The following is a 21,869-nucleotide window of genomic DNA, read 5'->3' as shown; positions in this document are numbered from 1 at the left end:
AAAAGGACGTGGGGGTGTTGTTTGACAGCCGCCTGACCATGAGCCAGCAGTGTGCTCAGGTGGCCAAGAGGGCCAATGGCATCCTGGCTTGTATCAGGAATAGTGTGGCCAGCAGGGCCAGGGAGGTGATAGTGCCCCTGTACTCATCAATGGTGAGGCCGCACCTCGAGTGCTGTGTTCAGTTTTGGGCCCCTCACTCCAAGAAGGACATCAAGGTGCTGGAGCGTGTCCAGAGGAGGGCAACGAAGCTGGTGAAGGGTCTAGAGAACAAGTCTTATGAGGAGTGGCTGAGGGAGCTGGGGTTGTTTAGCCTGGAGAAAAGGAGCCTGAGGGGAGAACTTATATTGCTCTCTACAACTACCTGAAAGGAGGTTGTAGTGAGGTGGGGGTCAGTCTCTTCTCCCAAGTAACAAGTGATAGGACAAGAGGAAATGGCCTCAAGCTGCGCCAGGGGAGGTTTAGGTTAGATATTAGGAAAATATTCTTCACCGAGAGGGTAGTCAGACATTGGAACAGCTGCCCAGGGAAGTGGTTGAGTCTCCATCCCTGGAGGTATTTAAAGAACGGATAGATACGGTGCTTGAAGACATGGTATAGATGGACTTGGCAGTGATAGGTTGACGGTTGGACTTGATGATCTTAAGGGTCTTTTCCAACTTTGACGATTCTATGATTCTATGATTCTATGATAGTATGGAGTGCCTTGCATTAATCCCTCTTTGGAATGGATCATAGTTTTACTTACAAAAAAGTAATTTAATTTTAAAAAATCCATCTTATTCATGTTTCTAATGATGTAGTGTAACTTTGGTAAATTGTTCTAACGGGTACTCCCCCTCACAGACGATTCCCAAATTACTGCTGTTTTATTACAGCTGTTTGGATTTATATATATGTGGGCAGGATAGAGTGATGGAGCTACTATTGAGATAATTTGCTGGCAAACGTTTAGATTTCTGACACAGCACTAGATGCCTAATTTTAGTAGATAAATCATATCAGCCAAACAATGTGAAAGATGCTTATTTAGAAAAATTCCTACTCATTTGTCTCCATCAATAAACCAAGGACATGCTTTTCATAAGGGCAGAGATGTACAGATTAAGTACCAAGCCATAAAAGTCCTAGAGGAAAAGAGAAAATGCTTAAAAGTGGTTTTGTAGTCTGGAAAAAAAGAGGACCTCAGGTGGCTACAATTCTCCCCTTTGACTGGCATAAGAGACAATGTATGTAATTTTATCAGCCTCTAGTAATTATCTTAAGATGAAAGTCCTCCAGACAAGATATTAACAAGGGTGGTAAAAGATTATGTGAAAAGTCTTCTATATGGAGGAAAGTTTAGGCAACACAGCCTTTCACCAAAGGATCACGATTCTGAATGAGACTGGGAGAGGTATAGGATGGAAAGGCATCATACTGAGGAACTGTCTTAAAAGCTCCTATGCTGACAAGTTTGTTTTTGGCTGGAGGTTTTTCTCCCTCTCCTGCTACTTATCAGAGGAATGATTATTTGAGTATTACGAGTATGTTTATGTTCAAAATACTCTAAATGACTCAGAATAAGCTCTATTCTGAATGACTGCATGTTAGGATTGTTACTTGGAGGGAATGTTCATGAGAGTGATTGAAGGAAAAAATAGCTGTGAAGATTGTCTTGAGAATCAAATATCTCCTATTCTGTTTTAAATATAGTTAATGTTTCGAAGTTATTTTAAAACAAGTTTTTATTCCATTTTAAGTTGTATAGATTGGGTTCTTTTTCTACTGTAACCTCTCTCATTCTCAGATTTTTACAACAGCTGCCAAAATGCTCTTAAAGGATTTAACAATGCTCATTTACAATTTTCAATTCAAACCTTTTCAGTGATTTTACCCATGATTGATTCCAACTATGGGAAAGTGTTGCATTTAGCAAACCAAAAACATGCACTGTTTTCCTTCCTACTATCAAAGCAAAGATAAAGAGATCCTTTGCTGTTCCTAAGCTATCACTAATTTTAGTGTTCTGATCAAATTTTCCTTGTCTGTAAGAGAGGGTTTGATACAAACTCTTTGCCTGTTGGCTGTAACTTTTTCTGCACTCGAAAACTGACTGCTGTGTTATTTAGATACTGTAAAGCTGTTAGAGTACCTGCAGCATGTGAATTGAAGCTTATGCCATTCAGGTTGAAGTCCCAAAATACAAGCAGTTCTTTTCCCCCTATACATCCTAGATAAAGGGTTGAGAAACTGACATTCTGTTCTCTAGTATGATTTGGTGGTTTGTAACAGACACCATCTAATATCTACTATCTTATACTTCATATGTTAGAATACACAAATATTCAAGGTGATTCCTTCTGAGCTATCAGTGATCTGGAAACAGATAATGCCATGTTTGACACAGAATGAATCTCCCAATCAGTCCTTTTTAAAGAGTTCATACCTATTCATTTTTAACATCAAGTCAGGCAGATCATGTCTCCAACTACCCAATAAGTTATATCCCTGCTCGTAAGTGAGAAATTCCAATACATCTTATCTTTTATCCAGGATCATAGTATCTAGTGAATAAGCATTTAAATGTTTTTTTTTTTTGTAATTTTGTGCCCTTTGGTGCCTCTCAACTAATTTTGTTCTCAACACCTTGAATCTGGGCTACACATATGTTCATTTATTTACCACAAAACAAGTAATGGTTTGATCAAAGAGTTACTGTCTTCATTAAGTGGGAAACAGATGAAATTTAATAGTTTCTGATGCACATGTAACATCTAATGATCACTTTCTATCATGACCTCTGTAAGTAACTAGAGTAATAGCCAACCATTTTCTATACAGAAAGTTAATCCAACTTACCTTGCACTCAGCCCCTCACTATAGTTTCTTTCTGTGGCTCAAGCGAATTTTGCTTGGTGTGTAAGTTAGTTACAGAGGAAGCAGTTTGCTAAAATCTCCTGTGAGATTTTTGTGTTGTTTTAACCATGTAAATTTTACTCTGTGCCCTGCATTGCAGTCCTCATTGAGAACTCCTACTAGCATGGATGTAGGTACACAGAGATTTTGAAGAGACCCATCTTTCTTTCATGAGGAACATCCTTGTTAAGACAGTGAGAGCAGAAATTCTGTGAGATGAAGGCAGAGCTACAGCCAGCCATCTGACCATGTGGATGAAGGATCCAGAAGTCACAGCATGCAGATGAGGGGTCTGCTGCCTTTGTTTCTATAAAACCTAAGCCAGGAAAAGTTGCTTTATGACTTCTAGGTATACTCTTCCATAGCAACTACTTTCTAAAAATTCTTACTTAGAAAGTTAAAAAAATATAAAATATAAAATGAATTCCTAGCTGCTAGAATTTAGAATAATACGGAAATTTAAGCTGCAATATTTATGATGAAATAAACCATCGACAATACATAATCCCAATGCACTAACCCACACAGACATATTTCTGAAAGCCTCCATGATTTGTTTCAGAACCCTAATAAGTAGGGGAGATTAGTGAATTTCATCTTAGTGTTTATTTACTGTGAACACTAAGTGCTATTAATATATATCATCAATTCAAAAGTTCAGTCTTTTGAGCAAACAATCTACTTTGAACTTCAGTATTTTTCTGTGTTGACAGCACTGACCTTTATCAAACAAAGCAACTTCATTAAAATTAAAATTAAATATTTGGGATGTTAAACTCACAGCAAAGAGAGCCTGACTTACTGAGGACAAAGCACTTTTGATGTCAGGTTTTTGTTGGCGGCGATCATTTTGTGTTGTTGATAAATTAAACGTAAGGTCTGAGTGAGCAGAGATGCCTGCACACTGGAGCTGGGAAGGCACATGGCTCTTCCCAGCACTGGTAGACCACCACTGGGTGTAGAGAACTGCTAGTGTAAAAGAACAAGGTGTCTCAAACAGCCTGGTGCTAAAACCACAATGCAGAGCGACGGTCGCTACGACCCAGGACTGGACAGTACCCGGAGTGAGGGTGAGGGAGGGAGTCCTGTGGAGATAGGGCGGCCTTGCCTCGGCCCCATTCCCCGTGGTCTGTGAAGCGTCTTATTCCCCCCCTCACCTACTGCCTGGGGGACAGTCCTGGTATCACTTCTCTTGGTTTGACTGGTCGCTGATGTAATTTTCCAATTAGCAAAACTACTAACCACTTGTGCCTTGGAAAAGGAATTTGGGAGGGAGCTAAAAGATAACAAACTGTGGAAAACTAACAGCTCTCACCCTGAAGAAGAGCTAACAAGCCAATAAAAGTGAACATCTCGGCACCAAAGACTGGACGGTGGCCAGAGAAGATAAAACTGCAGAAAGTAGGTGAAAGGTAAATGTGGCGAGGGGAGATCACGACCAACGACTCAATTCAGGACCAAAAAGACTTGGCCCCCCCACACCTGAAAGGAGCATGCGTGCTAATTTACATAGCAAGCGAGGCTAATTTAAATACAGGAAACCAATAGTGTATGAAATGTTAATCACTAACCAATAAGTGTAAATTTAAGTTGGTTTATACTAATCATGTAGCCTGATAAATGTGCTGTAGTTTGTAGGGGGTGGGGTGTGCTCGTGTGTGTGCCAGTACTTGTGTTTATGTTCGTGCTCATGTTCGTGCATGCATGATTTGTGGAATTATTATCCCCGAGCACCCTGCGCAGAATCATCTCTATAAGAACCTTCACTTCTCCTCACTCTTCTCCTTCTTTCCTCACCGAATACCCTTGTTGGCCAGACCAACGCTGGATCCAGGACTGGTGACTCTCTTTTCCTTCTCTCTCTCTCTCTTTCACTTTTCCTAAGGTGATTAAGTTGTTAAAGTTGTTAAATTGAAGTCAAGTAAGTACTGCATGGCCTACCTTGACTTTCCGTAAAACCGCATAGCTGGGGTGAACATAACTCTCAGAGGGTTGGCACGTATCGAATATTTGTACTCAATATTTGTCTCTATAGAAGCTTTCTATTAAAGCTGGTGTTTGTGTACGGACCTTGAGTGTTGGCCCACCTTAATTCACACCGAGAGGATTTGCGAATCTTTGTCACTCCTCCCCCCTCCTCCCCAGGCGGGACGTGACACTGAGTCAGGTAAGAGAGCCAACAACCTGTGGCAAGTTCTACATCCTGTCCTTCACAGCAGCAGTCAGGAACCTCTGTGACATTTTATTGCCTGGATCTTTCCCATGGCAGTAAAACGATGTGTGTCACTCACCAACCTGTCTTCATTGCTGTGCTTGCCCACTGTCAAGGTTGGCCCGGGGATCATCCCCCGCTCCACGCTTGTAGCCCTATGCATGCTGCACACCAGACCTCCTAGCTCAAGCATGGAGCCCAGATGTACAGTCTGTGGCTTTTCATGATTTCTCATGAAATGCTCTTCTGTCACTCACTCCCTGCCCTACTTGTCTACTCCACACACGGACCATGGAGTCTCCGGCAAGGGCCTGAGGGGAAGGGGGGCAGGAGCTAACAAGCAATGTTCAGATTCATCTCAAGAAACTGCCTGCTGGGATGGTCAGAGTCACAAGCCAGAGCAGCTCACTGATTCAAGGGAAGGACAGATGAACTGCTAAAGTATTGCCTACTGAGGTCACGCCTGCCATGCTTTGATGGGTCTGAGCAGGGTGTCTGGAGTCACCTTGAAATTATCCACACACACATACAGACACAACGGTGATCACTGCAGGGCACTGAACTGGAGATCTGCAATGATTAACTCATTGTGTGTGTGTGTGTGTCTGCACAGGTGGGAGGATAATTTCAGGGGGCAAGAAGTCATCTCCACAGCTCTTTCCCAAAGCCAGAGTGAGTTCTGCAGGAACAGAAATGTGTGTTGGGAAATAAGTAATTTAGTGAGTTTTACCCAGGAAACATGTAAGTTCCTCTGGTGACACTGCTATTTGTTAGTTCTTTCTCTCTTTGCCTGCAGAGCTCCAGGCTTTGGGTATGAGAAGGGGGACAGAAATTATTTGCAAGCACTTAGCACCAGGGGAGCTAAGAAGTACGAAAGGGCAGAAAAGGTGAAAGATATACAGTAGATTGCTATTAGCAAGCATTTTAACGCACTGTCTATAAAATTACTCACATGAGCACAACATAAGCTGAAAATATTCTTGCTCAGGTCCAAAACTGTAGATAATTTTAACATCCATGCAGTGTTATATGCTGAACAAATATTCCCAGAGGTCCAGAGTTCAAGCATTAATCTAAGGTCTAAGTGAACTAGAGACTTTTTTTTGTGGATGGAAAACACTTAGGACACTTTCTGGAGTTCAAGAGCATGGACCCTGTAGATATAGTCAGAAGTCCATTAAGACTGGTGGCACACAAAGTGCTCTTTGGATTATACCCTGAGACAGAACTACTCAGGAGAAGGCAAGGAAGCTAAACACAGGTCATGTTCTTTTGTTCTTAAAGTTAAGCAAAGTATCCTTAGAGTGTCATTATGTGTCCACAGAAATAAAGGAAACAAAAATGCAGATTACTCATCTTTACCATCCTTCAAGTCTATGCCACAATGGGTTATTTTTCTATAAGCAGAAGTGGCCACTGAAGTAATTAATTTTAAAAAAAAAAAGATAGTTCAACAAAATATATAAATGAGAATCCTTATGTTGGTCCTTTCCCTGCGTAGCACGCATTTTTGCTCTCTGATCCACTAATCCTACATTGACTACTTTAAATGCCGAAGATATTAAACAGAAGAACCTGTGGATTTTTCCATCAAATAAGCACATATCTAATTGGATTCTCAGGGCTTGGATTTATTTGCTGCACCTTTACCAGGAGATTAAATGTACCAAGGTCTGTCCTCTGGACTTAAGTGTGGGACGGAATGGTCTGCATCTGCTCTTAGCTTCCAAGGTGAAATGACCATGTCCAAACTGCCTGTTTGGAAGGTTCCTGGGTCTAGCTCCTAAATGGCAGTGGGGAACTGTTTGCTGCTGTGTAAACTAAGCGAGGCATGTCTAACAATTTAACAGGACAGATGATTGCATGCTAATAGTCATTCTCTAATGTTGAATATAGGGGTAGAGGTGTGCCTTCAAGTCAGCTAACGGTCCAGGCTCTGTTGCCTCCTCTTGGCTGCTTGAAGGAGATACGGAGCTTTGTGTGAGGCTGGACCATCATGGACATGCAAGGGGACATCATGAGGGCCGAGTTTGTGCTGTACGGATGATCACTTTAGACTGTGCAGCCTGGTACTAATGTATTAGTGGACTTGAGTATCAATGTCTGGCTCTTTCTGTTCTTCTAAATTTGCCTCAGAAACAAGAATTCATTTACATCTGATGCTTATTATCATTTCCCGGTTTTTGGTTTTGTCATGAGGTCTCAGATCAGGACTTCCCTTCTTGAATATATGAAGTGGCATCTAGGAGGTCAGGGTCCAGCTTCCTTTCAGGTTACTCAAGAATTCCTGGCTGCTGAATGGAGAAGCAAACACCTACTTAGACCTCCTCTCCTTTTTTGTCTAAACATTCATCAGTACTTTTTTGTTTCTTTAAATAAGTATAGCAAGCTTCAAAACTGCCTCCATTTCTAAACTGAAGAGTAATAGGTAATGAATGGCTTTCCCCACAATTTTTAGTTGTGCTAAGTGCTGAAGCAGAGTACTACCAGGAGGAAAACTAAGGAAGTAAATGAACAAATTTGTTTGAGCAGTGTAAAAAATGGTTTATGAATATGATTATCCTTATCTTTGGGATTAAAATGTCAGGTTTTATTTTTCTTAATGTACAAATAACTCTAAGTAGAATTTTTTTTACTATGATTTTGTATTCATATTCCTCCACTTCTGGGAGAGGAGGAGAAAGATTATTTAAAAAATAATTGAAATTTCTGAGCTGGCCAGAAGACCTTAATCAAGAAACTCACTCCCCCTTCCCACCCCCCCCAACATCAGAGAGATTAATTTTTAATAGCTAAATATGTCACCACTGTTAAATGTTCAGTTCTGCCTTCCAGTACTGATTTACATAGAGATGATGCAGAAAATACTACGCCAGAAAACACACTGACAGAATAAAGATGTCTGAGTAAAAGAACCTCTTTAATTCTAAAAATGCGTGTCATATCAACTTTATATGCAGACTGACAAAGGCATAGAGCACAAAAAGCATAAATGTTAGTTCTCTATCTTGAAGACATCTACAAATGAAGTAGTGATCAGAGAAGAACTTGCAGGACTGCTAGGGTGTGAGTCACCTGGGTTTTTTTTTTTTGTTTGTTTTGGGATGGTTTTTTTTTCACATCTAGATTATAAAAAAAGGAATTACACCATAAAAATGCGTACTTTCCTATGCTTGCTATAAAGGAACCTAGATCACTAACTGAAGTGGAGGTGTCTATCATATAACTGTGTGCCTGTCACTTAATCCTGGAACAAAATCCATGTTCTCTCTTTCCAATATTATTCAGATTGTCCTGTTTTCACATCTTCAAATATACTTCCTGTAAAAGCAACAGGTAATATTATATTAACATTAACTGTCAATGCTTTATAGGGCCATTAAGGAATGGTCCTAGCTCATTTAGTAGCACAGAAATCAGACAAAAAAGCATTATTAAAATGAGAAGATTCAAAATAACAAAACCCACTTTTCCTTTTCACTTTTTCTTTACACTTTTCACTTTTTACTTTGCAGCTGTATCCCTTTAACACAATTATTGAAATATGAACACAAATAAATATTTTTCTCTGAATGTAGTTGAATAGCATTGCTTATTGCAAAAATAACACCATTCCCTGACATAAGGAGTGTTCTTTCATAAAAGGGAGGGGTCCTCAATACTCTGCATTTACTCTAGCATTTTCGTTCTGAGCATTAGTCTATTTTTGAATGAAAAGCACAGAAGCCTTCATTTCCTGTTTGTTGGTTCGGTTCACACACCAACTGCTGCACACAAAGTAGTCTCAACTTATATGCATGGTGGGGACATTCTTCCCAGGAGACCACATTACATCTAGACTGAAATAAAACGCATAGAGCACATTGGAATGAGAGAGCTCTTCTCTCAGGGAAATTAAAACTTGGAAGAAAATGAAAAATTCAGCCACGCATGGGTCTTTTCTATACTAGGCAACATCAAGTAACAGCATTCAGAATATGCCATGAAGATTCTTCATACAATGACATTCATCTTGGCTGAGAGTGGCTTCAGATGACCTTCGTGGCAAGAGTGGCTCCTCAGTACCAAAGAAAACTTGGTTCTTTTTTCAGATGGTTAATCTGACGCCTGAGCTTGTAGATACCACGTGACAAATCTGAGCTAGCTTTGGACCTTAGTAGATTTCTAGGCTTCCAGTAAGCAATGGAACTTTTGCTTTAGAGTGATTTTTCTTGTTTGTGTTTCTTTTGGGAACATCTTGAGAGATATATGCATGCAACTGGTAGTTCTCAATTTTCCTTAACCATAAAATTGATCATGCTACCACTGAAGTCAATGGTAAAAGTGCCATTAAAGTGAAGGATCAGGTTTTCTTTGAAGACAGAGTATTTGAAAAGCCTCATCAAGATGACCTTCTGCTTTTCTGACATCAGTGTGTGTTTTACAATTGACTTCAACAGAAGCAATTATAAATATTCGGAAAAGAATTCACCTACCCAATCTCCAACATTTACTATATAAATATCTATAGTGAGTCCTTTTACCAAAGAATCACAGAATCATAGAATCATTTAGGTTGGAAAAGACCTTTAAGATCATCAAGTCCAACTGTAAACGTAACACTGCCAAGTCCACCACTAAACCATGTCCTTCAGCACCACATTTACACTTTTAAAAACCTCCAGGGATGGGGACTCAACCACTTCCCTGGGCAGCCTGTTCCAATGCCTGACTACCCTCTTGGTGAAGAACTTTTTCCTAACAGCCAATCTAAAACTCTCCTGGCACAACTTGAGTCCATTTGCTCTTGTCCTGTCGCTTGTTGCTTGGGAGAAGAGACTGACCCCCACCTCACTACAACCTCCTTTCAGGTAGTTGTAGAGAGCCATAAGGTCACCCCTCAGCCTCCTTTTCTCCAGGCTAAACAACCCCAGTTCCCTCAGCTGCTCCTCAGAAGACTTGTGCTCTAGACCCTTCACCAACTTTGTTGCCCTTCTTTGGACACGCTCCAGCACCTTGATGTCCTTCTTGTAACAAGGGGCCCAAAACTGAACACAGTACTCGAGGTGTGGTCTCACCAGTGCCAAGTACAGGGGGACAATCACTTCCCTTGTCCTGCTGGCCAAGCAATTTCTGATACAAGCCAGGATGCCATTGGCCCTCTTGGCCACCTGGGCACACTGCTGGCTCATATTCAGCCAGCTGTCAACCAACACCCCTAGGTACTTTTCTGCCTGGCAGCTCTCCAGCCACTCTTCCTCAAACCTGTAGCATTGCATGGGGTTGTTGTGACCCAAGTGCAGGCCCCAGCACTGAGCCTTGTTGAATCTCATACAGTTGGCTCCGGCCCAACGATCCAGCCTGTCCAGGTCCCTCTGTAGGGCCTTCCTACCCTCCAGCAGATCGACACTTCCACCCAACTTGGTGTCATCTGCAAACTTACTGAGGGTGCACTCAATCCCCTCATCCAGATCATTGATAGATATTGAACAGGACCGGCCCCAATACTGAGCCCTGGAGAACACCACTTGTGACTGGCTGCCAACTGGATTTAACTCCATTCACCACAACTCCTTGGGCCCAACCATCCAGCCAGTTTTTTACCCAGTGAAGAGTGCACTCGTCCAAGCAATGAGCAGCCAGTTTCTGCAGGAGAATGCTGTGAGAAATGGTGTCAAAATTGAGTCCCATTACAAGCAAAAGAGGAATAGAATCCTACTAAGAATGATTAATTTGATGCGTGTTAGACTTCTGTTTTGGGATAAGTGGAACTGCCCCTGGAAATGTCTGTTCCTTTCTATTTACTGTAAGAGGGAAGCAGATAATTAGATTAGATGCAAAGATCTGTTACAAATGTATACATTTATTCAGAATAATTTTCTTTCTGCTTCCACTCACTGTACTTAGTGAAGCTACAGGGTCAATCTGGAGAAAGGGCTCTATCTTACCTATGAACTGTGGAGAGGAGACTGCAAGAGAAAAAGAGTATGTATACGAGAAAGGATTCAATACGCTGGCTGAGATTATACTGCAGCATATTTCTATTTTCTGCCTGCGTGTCACAAGCTTTTCATCTGATGACCTTTTAGAAAGTGTTTGTTGTTATTATTTTGAAGATGACATGGATTCTGAAAGTTTAAATATGAAGGAGATTATTAACATGATTATCTTGCAGTAGCTTTGATAGAATCCAACAGGCAATGGGAATAAATGGGAAAAGACGGTGTGAGAAGGACAGTAGAGGGTTCCTTTCTTTATTAGCTAGTGCTGATCATTATGTGATTTCTCTGTGTAGCCATCTATTCAAAAGTTAAGCTAAAGACATGGATCCTTATGCAGTCATAACCACCTAGTCAATTATCATTAGTTCCAGTCCTCATCTAAAATTCCTTTCCTGGGACTATTAAAGAGCAGTAATTCACTACTCATAAACCCATACAGAGTATATCATAAGGAATACTAATAAGGTAAAGTGAAAAATAATAGCACTGAGATGGGAAAAAAAAAGGACCAATGTATCTAAATACACGAGTGACAATTTACATTAACTCATTTCTGGTAATAATATTTCATTACCAAAATTTTCATGTTCTGATGTGAAATATGCATTATCCATATCTTCTCCCTTACCAATCCAATAAGCTCCACTCACAGTCAGGGCTTGTGAACAGGACAATCCCAGAATCCCAAAAGACATTTAAGCAAACAAGTAGTCAGTCCCTTGGCTTTGTATGTGTTCTCTGCAGCTCCACCAAAGATCTATATTGAATAATATGAAAAAGCTGTTTTGCAACACCTTTCATGACAAAGTCCTTCTGGTAGCAGGGCAGCCTAGTGACTAACATGCAGAAAAGCATCCTCACCATCACGTGGAAGCTTCTCTCCCTTTCTCTTTCAGTTCTATTCTGCACACACTGTTCTCATGTTCCAGTAACTTCAGAAATGTCCTTGAATAAAATTAATACATCAGCTTTCACTGTATCTCTGCTTTCCTCTGTTTGATAACAGATGGGACTGTAGTGGTGCATTCGCCCTGCCCTTTTCTTCTTCTGCACCTGGCAGAGAATGGGAAGCGAAGCTGCTTTACAATCTCAGTAATTCCCCTCAAAACTTGGCCTTCGTGTAATGAGTTTGGCGGTTAAGCATCCCTTGACTGTATCAAAACTCTTACATGGCTGAGGTGGGAACAGAACTGTCTGTACTAGGGAGGCAGCCCTGACAACCTTGGAACTACATCTTTCATCTGTACTAGTCGCCTCCTGACAGCCTTGGGGCCTATCTTATCTGGGTTGTAACTCAGGAGAATCTGTACCAGCATCACTGGAACTTTTGAGAACATTAGTAATCTTCAACATAAGCTGTGAAAGTAGAGGGGAAATTTACTGATGCCTAAAGTGAATTTTCTCATGACCCTATAAACAGCAGTGCCAAGTTGAGACCCTTTGAGCTCTCCTGGACTGCAGCAGGCTGCACAGAATCTCCCTCTGAGTGGGACGCCTCTCAGAGCAGTGAACTCCAGCTGATCTCTGGTGCTCCTTGCTCCTCGAGGTTCAACCCTCGCCTGTTGAGACAGTCATTTAAAGTGAGTATTTCACTAAACCCAGGGGAATTTTATAGGTACCTTTAACTGCACATATAATGAGTACTTAGGCCTATTGTGTGTGTGTGATATAAATATTGTAGTAAACCTCATTTAATCACTTTGTAGATGCTAGATTAATTAATGATTAGTTATTGCTAAATTTTATGATTCTTTCCTTGCTGCAAACAAACCTTAAACAGCTGCTAAACATATAATCCTTAGACATAAACTGTTGACCAAGTCTGAGACTAGGATTGGTTCCAGCCACACCTAGGCTCCTCTCTGAGAAGGAGTTTAGAAAGCAAAGGGGTCCATTCTGAACCTCGTGACTCAAGGGGAGGGATCCCCTTTTCCTCCGTGTATTTTCTTCGGGCTCAATTTCCTCTTTCTTTCTCTTTATATATATATTCCATTCATTTAATAAGTAATAGAGTGAACCTTCCCATTGAATTCTGTTAAATCACACTTTTATAGATTCAATCGCTATTTGCAAATATCTTTGATGGTGATTTTTTAAGCAGCTTAATCACTCATCTGTGACAGGAACCAAACTCCTTTTTTCTTTCTGGGGCTGCTTAGACTTCTGAATATACCAAACAGACAAAAACTGTCCATGGCCATTCTTCCTCCCATTTCCTAACAAAAAGGAGCAGAGTGCTCCCTACCCTCCAGTAGTCCAAGGTTTATGCATATATAATTATATATTCCAAGTATGTAGTTTATAAACTCAATAAGTTGACTTGAAAGAAGAAAAAGTATGAGCAATCAGGAATAAGTAATGTCAGCAGAAAAGTTGACTGAAAGAGCTGGAAAGTTGAGCTTGGAAATGGGGGTGTTGATTTCAATAAACTTCAGAGTCAAGGATAAATTTTGGTCTTCTGGCAAACATAGGAACAGAATACACGACTGTTGGCTTCTTTTTCCCTATCACCTTGCTTGTGAGTAGTTATGATTTTAGCTATTTAAAGGCAACAAGAATAAGTCTTCCTTTCTTGAATCCAGACAGTGGTTAAATATCCATAGCAAAATCTTAACTTTAACCAGGAAGTTCATGGCCTTGAAGGACAGAGAAGTGTGCTAATGATGCTGTATCCCAGGCATGACCCCTTCAGTCCTGAGTGCAAAACAAAATGACATCTTGCTGGACTGCAAATATGTGATACTGTTCAATAAATCCTTTATAGAATCAGCTTAAAGGGGATGAAGTATAATCTTATTCTGTTTCGGTGTATTGTCACTCTTCGACTATAAGCCTGAATTGCTAATTAATAAAAGCCACCCTTTGTTACTAAATGCTATGAGTTTGACTGACAGCATACTGGGGAGGTGGGAAGAAGTAATGAAGTGTTTATATTCTGTTGCACTGTCTTCAAAAATTATAGACAGGACTTTTAATGTGTGTCTCTAACTGGGAGTTCAATCCAATTCAACTGTCTTGCACGTATTATTAGAGTAAAGCCAAGGAATTTTATTGTTAACAGAAGCAAAGAGTAATCACAAAAGAGTCACCCAGAAATATCTTGAGGTGCAAAATATTCCCATACCCCTTAATTGCTGTAATTAAGGTTCAATGAGGAAATTAATTATAGCTGGTTTCATGAGATGAGACAGAGGAGCTAACATGGTAGTATTCATCCCACCTTCACTCAGAAAATTTCCAGCAACAGAATCTTTTAACATTATTTGCAATATACTGATAATATACAGCCTCCATTTGCATTTCCCCTTAAGACTGTTTCTAATTCATTTTAAAGATCATTAAGCAGGCCAATGATTTTCAAATATGTATTCATGTTTATTGCTGTTAATTACTTAAGTAAAACTAATCATGTTTTTCTTGTTCTTTCTTTGCATGCATGTTCAGTTCTGAACATCAGTGCTCCTTGCAGGGCTGGGGTGTCTACTGAGTTGCTTAGAATAATTTTGATTTCTGTACTCAAGAGTGATCTGATGATAACAGATGCAGCTTCCTCCTATTCAAACCTAATGTTTTCAGGATGAAGCAGTAGCCCTATTTAAGTCAACACATGAATCAGTTAAATCATGTAAAGCTGCTATATGATCCATTCTGCACATACTGTGTGTCGACTTTTCAACCTTAGTGTCAGCTAAGGTTTATGCAATGTTTGTGTGGGAACTTGTTCAGTATTTCTGGCCAGAAGATGCGGAAACTTTTTTCCATTTTATAAAATGGCTTAGTTGTTAGGTTAACTGGCAATCTTATAATAAACTGAAATGGAGGATATATAGAGGGAGAGTAAGTGAGATATAGATTGCTTACAGATATAGATTGTTCAACTGATTTAACTAGTACTGGAAAAGAATTAATATATGCAACTGGGGTTACCCCCAAAAATAATGAATAATTGTTTCTAAACTGAGGGCTCTTATACTGAGATCACTGAGCTGTGTTCAGCCTCCTATTAACTTTCGACTTCCTTCATGATTCTGGGCCAAATTCACAAAGTAATTGAAATGCATATGTTCCAGTGCAGATTCTTAAACCAAGATTTAGGCATCACTGAGATCCCTGAAACTGCCTGTTCTTAAACCGCCCATATCTGATATCTTAAAGGCTACAAAGGCATTAGGCACCCAAATAATCTAAGTAAGTTCCACTTAGGTGTATTTATATTACCTTCAGTAGGTGTGAGCACTCACTTTTCTGTTACTGAACAAAAACACAGCTACCCAAGCCTTGACATTCATGCATTATACAGCCTGAAGCCCCAGACACTTTAAAAATCAAGATTTCAGTTCCTCTAATACCTTTGGCAGTGTTTTTTAAAGTGGTGGTTTTGCCCCTAGGTAGCAGGAGGGGACATCCATTCCTTAATCCAGTAATACTGACTTCAGTGAGCAGGAAGTGTTTGGGATGGGAAGAACACATGTTCTCTCTGGGCTTCCAGACTGAAGACTACAATAGGACTGGGTAAAATGGGAAAAAATATCTGTCTGGAACAGAGAAATGAGGGGGGTCTGGAAAATGCAGATATATACAATATATGTCCTGAGACAGGATATCAGGTTTCCCAAATGAACACTCCAGCCAACAACCTGTAATGATGCTCACTTTTTCCTCAGCCTGGTGAACATACTACTGGTACACTCACTCAATCTGTGTGTATTGTGGATAATGGGCTTTCTGAAAGACAGCACTGGCCTGCCTTAAGTCTCCAAAAATAGGGAAAAAAAACCATGGCTGAACTGTGTTCTGGTCTAGCATAGATGCATCTCCTCAACTTTTTCTATTGACTAGTTTAGGTACATAATTTTTCAGTCTATTAGATTCTGTGAATTTTTTTCTTTGATATAGAGGTTTTGTGGTTACTTTTTCCCTGTTCTTTTTAGGAACCTGACCACCAAATTTAAGGCAGAAGATTTCATTTGGTGAGAAGAGTGCCAAAATGTTTGCTACTGAAACATTTAGCAGTGTGACACTGGTACCTTTGTAGAAATTCTCTTAATTTATGACTTCACTTAGTTTCCCTCCTGTTACAAAAAGCAACTGAGACACTACGAAAATGAGGATGATGTGGGCAACAGTAGCTAGAAAGAAATAAAATATCTTGCTCTAAATGCATTGTGTTTCCTTATTCTGGCATGATGGAAGATTAAAGAACCCTTTGCATAGACTCATGCCTAAATTGATAATTTATTTTTTGCAGTAATTCCTATTATTCAGTTTATTTAAAGTAGACAACTTTAAAAATAGAGATGCTGTCTTACAGTTCAAACCTGCAATGTACAGACTGTTGTCTAAGGACTGCTTGATTTCTACTGACTTCAAAGGGAACTGATATCTCTCAGCTTCACACTGATTCCTTGGTTCTTATGTGAAAATTTTTAAAGCTGTCTAAGTTTCTAACTGCCATGAGAACAATTAAACCTAAATAGCTTTAGATATCTGGGCTTTAGGCTAAAGTCTAGTTCTAACTTACTGTACATGAGAACACTGACCATTTCCTTGGGAAAAAAACCCACATATCTCTTTCAGTGATTTAATGTACATATTGCAGTCTGCCTCTTCACTAACCACTATAAAAAATACTTTTGTGTTTTTAAGAAAAAGCAGCTGGACTCTCTCATCATAGGTTTTGTTGCTGTCTCTGGTGGAGATACACTTTAATGATGAAATTAATGCATAACAGCATTGAAATGTAACTCAAGTTACTTTCTCATCAAACACAAAAGAAAGCAATGGAGCTGGGAATAATGAAGTTGTGATCCTCAGCATTCTTGAGGTTTCAAGTACAGATGCTCTTAGAAACAATTGATGTGCAAACAATTCCATCTGAATTATTGTATAGCACACAATTATAATAGATGCTGTAAGCCCATTCAAGTCAATAGAGTTCCATCTGGGATGAATTTGACCTATTCTGTATATGATTTCAATTTTCTAAAATTTGTATTGTTTGACAGTCTTTATGTAACTTCTAACATTATTACATTTCCTGCCTAAGGGATATAAGTAGGTTGAATGCTGTGTTTCCTCTGAGGAGAAGTAATGCAACAGGTGATTGCTCTTTTCCATTAATAGTCTTCCTTTTTTAAATGATCTTAACTTATAGTTTCTTAGATATTTTAAGTACAGATTCTTTGAATATAGTGTAACAAAAGAAGAACAGCAGCAATTTTTTAATACAGTGGAATACTTTCTGTTCGGGGAAGAATAGCCAAAAGAAACTAAACATTATTTTTAGCATAAGACATTCATTTAATTTTGCTCTTTTTTCCAAAAAGGAAATTCCCTCAAGAAAAAAACACAAAATCTACTAAAAATTTTATGCTTACGTCTACTGCAGTGGCTTGCCTTGTGCCGTTAACCTTGCCTGACTCAGTCAGGGGAAAGATTCCCCCTATCAGCAATGATACTTCAATCAGACCTCAGTTCAATAATATGACATTGAGATCCCCATCCCCTAATTTTATATAAGCTTGATGTATAGACTGTTATAGAAACAGAAGGTCATCACTGAATGATTATTCTATTCCAAGCAGGATTTAATTAGTTAGTAGGTGCAGAGGACTATCTGATGTCCTACCAATTTTCATCCTCTTTAAACAGACATTCAGGAACTGGATAAATGAAAAATTTTCATGGATAATGGATAATCAAATAATGTTCATTTCATATTTCAATGGAAGCAGAATTTAACCTTTTTTTTAATATCAAATGCAAAATATGTACTGTTACTAGACATGAAAATTAAAACTCTGGTTTACCTACTGGTCCCTGTTGGTATTTAGAAAATGTGACACAATTTAGCAAAGCTAGTGCAGGAAGGAAAAGAAAACAAAATCTAATTTCCTGGCCAAATTCATGTCCTATGCTATTTTACTTCTCTGCCTTCTGCTTTCCATGAGACAACTTGGAAAACTGACATAGAAGGTAGGCAGATCAGGAATATGGCTACTTCTTACAACTCCTTGTTTTTTCAGGCACGAAATCACCTGGAAAAAATATTGCATCCTGCCTGAGCAGTTCCGATTACATACTGAGTGGTGCAGAAAGTAGAGGTTTCAATTGAACCTCACATACAACTAAAGATAAGTATGTGCATAATGTTGGGAGGACTGGACTTAAAACTTTTCTAGGTACCAACATGAAGAACTACTTACAGCTTTATGACACCATTTTGTTTCCAATATATCTGTTATTTGTAGGTGAAAAGCTGTTATTCACTCAATGAAACAGTGCAGAGAATAAGTGACTATAACCGATGTGTTCATTGTTATAAGCTGGAAAGAGAAGTTTACAGAACTATTACCTTTCTAAAAAGAAATCCTTGAAATGGACACTTGCCTTTAGGGTTATTTCTAGCACACACTAAAATAAAACAGACTCCAGAATGCCTCTCTTGTGCTGATGGGCCTGCTGCAATAGACAATGGCATATTAGCTGGCCTAAATGCAAGGCAATATCATACCTAGGGCTACAATTTATAAGGCAGTATTTAGATAGATTAGAAATGTTCATGATACGTTTGGCTAGCTGACATTTAAAGTGATATTTCATTAATTATGACAAGGCTGACATTCCCATGCCTATTTGTTTGTTTGTTTGCTTCTTTTTCCAGGCTCTGGGTACAAATGGAAGAAAGTGGAAGACAGATGATCTAGGACAACCTAGTTTCCTGGCTGTTGGAAATGAAAAATACATGTAGCTATATCTAATCTATAGGGATTTTCTTATTTTTTTTTAGAGTACAAAACTGCCACGTATAATCAGTGTCTGAATCAGTGGCTATTCTTTCTTTGTAAAGGTAGAAAGACTTTGAAATACAGCCTCCTCGTATTCCCTTATTTCTTTGCCCTGGGCAGGCGTTTATGGTTCAATGGGAACTGGAGCAAGAGGGAGTCTGAGTTCAAATCAGCTAGGCTTTTTGATGGCTAAAGCAGCATATTTATCTTCTTTCACAGTGCTGAACTTAAGCCATCTCTGGCCCTTTATGTTTCCTGAAGGAGTTTTCCCCCGAGAACCTAGTTGTGAGAAGTGTTAAGCGCACACCACTCAGCTGAAGATCAGTACCGCTAACAGCAGTAAAGCACCATACCATGCTGTTTCCATGCAGATCTTGGAAATCTGATGAATTTTTCTTCAGTGAAACAGCTGAGAAGCCATGGGCATTACTTTATTGGGAATACAATCAGACATAAACTTGTATGTATGAAAAACGGTTCAGAAAACCTTGTAGCTGAAAGCATAATACAGAAGTAAAAACAAAAGACTGAAATTCAGGAGCTAAAACCAGATCATCCATTAGTTCCTCTAAACTGTAGCCAACACTTGAAGTTTTAAAAAATTATAAAATGATTAAGAAAGTGGTTTTTTTGTTGGAGAAGGAGAAGAGATGAAAGTTGGAAAGAATCTCAGCAATATGGTTTTTGATTTGTCACTTTGGCTAATTACTGAACAGAGTTTTTGCGAGCAAAGAGGCTTGATAGAGATGCCCAGATTCATCATAGTCTGAAAGAATCTGCAATCAGATTCTTCCTGAAAAATTCACAAGCAGTTAAGCCGTGGAGTATATAGGGAGCAATTGACCCTATCTTTTCCACTCTCATTTTCCACCTGACATGACCAATACCAGAAAGGTGTCCATTAAAGGTTGAAGATTTGCAGGGGAAATAGAGTGGAAGCAATCAGGCCTTATTTATACAGCTACCTTTCAACAAGGAAAACTGAATTTCAGGGAGTATATTTACCTGTACAGTTTGTGTAATAAAAAAGAAATAGATACAACCAGGATTAAATGGGGGAGCTGCACGGTCACAAAATGACTCATATAACATTGGAGCACGTTCTTCTATTGGCCAACCTCAATGATGGAGAGAGCACCAAAATCCCCTGATCTCCCCTTTTTCCTAGTGTATTTTTTCCCATACATTATGGCTTATCATTAATCTTCACTTTTGATTCTAGACTGTCACAGACACTAAATGGGTATTTTGAAGCATTATATAGGCAATATATGTGTGTATAAGCAGAGCTTGATGGGAAAGGGAGAAGAATTCAGTCTGAATGCTGATCTAAGATCTTTGATCACGCCTGTACTCAAGTCACAGGATACAAATAGGAACAGCCAATCTCCTCTTACCCCACAGTTATACAAATTACACAAACCAACTGCATGAGAGAGTGCATTTACTGAAATTATTAATGCTGTGGTTATAAACTGCATAGGTCAGGTTGCACTCTAATGTACATTAATCAGATTCTAATGGTAATTCAGGAACTCAATCCAGTTCTGATATTTTCTTTCCTGGCATCAACCAAGTCCCTACATTTGTGCTCCATAAACATATTCAAAATATACCCTAATGATTCAAATGAGGAGGAAGTTTGCCCCAGGCAACTTGGTAAGCAATTTACTTTAGGACACAAAATAGCAGAAGCAATTTTCTCTTTAAACAGAGGTGCCTGCAAACTCAAGTTACCCACAACTTCATGAAAAAACTTCCTCCGCCAAAGAATTCACCTGTCTATTTCTGTTTAATTCAGAATTTCTGCTATGTTCATGTCTTTGGTCTCTCCTAATCACTTACCCTGGATACGGTGGTATTCCAGCTCTGGGTCTGGCCTCGTCATGCTGATATTATCAGTGGCACTGACCTATCTTGTCCTCACAAGCCATCTAATTTTCTCAAAGAATCGAGCAAGTTCACTAGGGCAGCACCAATTACATGTACTCAATACAGTAAAAAAAGAGCAGTATGGCTCATTCACATATAGTGAATATCCAGAAAACTAATGGTTATATCGCATAAATAGGAAATTTAGTGTACTTATAGACAGGAAAATAATAAACTGTGATGAACCAGGGTGCTTTGTAAGTAGGGGACTTCTGCATGCTGTCATTGTAACTGAATAATAACTGAGACTATTTGTGATTCCCAAGTTAGTATCCATTAAGCAAACTCTTAAGCTGTACTGTGGTTTGTAATTTTAATGAAATAGTCTTTTGGTGTTGTACTCTCTTGGAGCTGGGTACTCCCATTACTTGAGCTTTTCTAATTTTGAAGCTGAACAGAAGGAAAGAACAATCTTGTAACTGGTAAGAATTCTGTAGTTAAAATGCATATATGTAGCATCTCTGATGAAAACTGTGCTGTGATAAACATATGAACAAAATAATGTCTCCATGCTCTTTGTTATTTAAATTCTTTTTTTTTTGTCTTCAACTCTTAGATATGCTCTGTGTACCCGAGAGAAGTGCAGCTTTTGCTGCCTTTGAAAAGGATGCAGGTTTTGGGAACCAGGTCCTTCATGTCCCTGATTACTTTGAGTCAGAAACACAGGCAGATTAGAGCCCAAATGACTTCTCATCACTAGCTTTTTTATAAATGGTTGGGTTAGTTTCTCTTGCATACAGTTAGCAAAAAAAGCATCAAAGAGATGAGGGGAACTGTATTCATAACATGCCCCATTGTGGCTTGCCCACATGGGCACCAGAGAGTGTGCAGGTTCTCAGAGCCCCTATGCCTGGGGCAGTCCTTTTCACCTAACAGTATTAACGGTAGGCAAGTTTGGATGATGACTGTCTTCAGATCCCTCTGGATCCTTCGAGGACATGGTGTAGATGGACTTGGCAGTGCTAGGTTAACGGTTGGACTCAATGATCTTAAGGGTCTTTTCCAACCTTGATGATTCTATGATTCTGTGATTCTATGATGGAGTATGGATGTCATCCTGGA

The sequence above is a fragment of the Platalea leucorodia genome, assembly GCF_965183815.1.
Source record: "Platalea leucorodia genome assembly, chromosome: 3".
NCBI classification, from domain to species: domain Eukaryota; kingdom Metazoa; phylum Chordata; class Aves; order Pelecaniformes; family Threskiornithidae; genus Platalea; species Platalea leucorodia.
The sequence above is the reverse complement of the archived record's forward strand: the minus strand, read 5'-3'. Positions refer to the sequence as shown.